The sequence below is a fragment of the Penaeus monodon genome, chromosome 27 (assembly GCF_015228065.2).
Source record: "Penaeus monodon isolate SGIC_2016 chromosome 27, NSTDA_Pmon_1, whole genome shotgun sequence".
NCBI classification, from domain to species: domain Eukaryota; kingdom Metazoa; phylum Arthropoda; class Malacostraca; order Decapoda; family Penaeidae; genus Penaeus; species Penaeus monodon.
Window position 1 is genome coordinate 29,431,158 of NC_051412.1, and position 1,564 is coordinate 29,432,721.

The 1,564-nt window shown below is 50.1% G+C and overlaps 1 pseudogene; it reads right to left on the bottom strand.

The window, feature by feature from the left end:
• Positions 1 to 70: 70 nt before the first annotated feature.
• On the bottom strand, positions 71 to 1,509 carry LOC119590484 (annotated as a pseudogene).
• Between the last annotated feature and the right edge of the window lie 55 nt (positions 1,510 to 1,564).

Below are 1,564 nucleotides of genomic sequence, written 5' to 3' on the forward strand. Positions count from 1 at the left end.
TCTCGTAAAATTGTGTTTTGAATGTCCCTTTTCACTATTTTTTTCGTGTTACTATAGTAGTATTTAGAGTTTACAGTTCGACACATTCTGTGTTCTTCTGAGTGCTAGTGGCAGATGAGACATCCCTGTCACCTTCGCGTGGGCAGCCAAGCCCACACACAGCGTTATTGAGCACATCCCGCACACTGTACAAAACGAAGGACAGAACGAAGATCAGGGACAGCACGAAGGCCTCCAGGCAATTGCTAACGCGCGAAACACCTGTTGGATAGTTGATCAATAAGGAAGGAAAAAAAATAGTTATTTTTGGCATGGAAATATGAAAGAGAGAAGTATGGGTTGCATTACTTTTTATCAACAACTTCGTATATCTTATTCGTTATCTTCACTGAACACAAGTTGACTACTCATGGCCAAAGAGCCGTAAGTGGCGCCGTCTATGTCAATGAGGGCCAGCACGAGCGGGCAGAGTAGTCGCCAGGAAACCTCACGGACGATAGCCACCAGGAGGTAGAAGAGTCGCCTTATTCCTGAGCCGTCTGCTCGATTCCTCGCTCCCCTTGCTGCCGAGCTGGCGTCATGGTCAGCAGCGGCTTGCTATAATTGGTTTGCGCCTCGATGTCGTATTGTGGAAGGTGTAGATGAGCAGCCATTGAGCAAGCAAGGATGATGGCGGAAAATGCGGTGACATCCAGCTCCACGACCGTTCATAGTTACTCCTTCGCCGGTAATTCGTTGGTTTGGTTGGACTGGTACGGTCCACCCAGCTACGGACGCGGCACACACGACCTCACATGAAAAAGCCCTGCGGGAGATACAATACCACGGGGACCAAGAATGAGCATGCTATCCTGATGGCAGCCAAGCGAGGCGCGTGTTCGACGTAGCGCCTGGGATGCACACGGCGTGATGTAGCGGTCCACAGACCGCCCCACCCACAATGTAGGACACTGGAAATCGTTCAGCCTGTGTTCATCAACGGAGTTTCAAAGTGCGGCGTAGTTAGAACGCCATCCATCAGGGCAGTTTTCACTTCAAGAAAACACACATCGCGGGCACAAGGGAAAGGGAGGGCCAGCATATCCGCAATCGCCAGCCAGAAGAGGTATCGGTATGTCGTCGTCTGTAGCTGGACGGTTCTGCTATGCTTCTGGGGTTGATTGATCTTCCAGCGCGTCAGGATGTGATCACGTTGGTTCAGCACACATGTGATGTCAGCACCGGCATGACGTAGCGATAGACGACATCCTGTAGTACCTGCAGCTCATGATTGCCTACTGAATCGGCGGCCGTGGCGTCCAATTGGCGTGGCGTCCCTGGTGCCAAAGGGGGAAAGGCAGGCAGGCTCTGAGGGCGTAGGAGACATAAGTTTTGTAAACGTTTATGGACTCTCAGACAAAGGGTATCATGTCTGTTGAAATACTGTATCGTCACCATAATATCAGTTTGTTTTGTTGACTTTTGTGCGTAATAAAATCGGGCATCATGCAGTGTGGAAACCGTGGCCATCCAGCTGTTACAGCTACTATGTTGTGTTTTATCGTCATTCACTAGTTAAGGACGT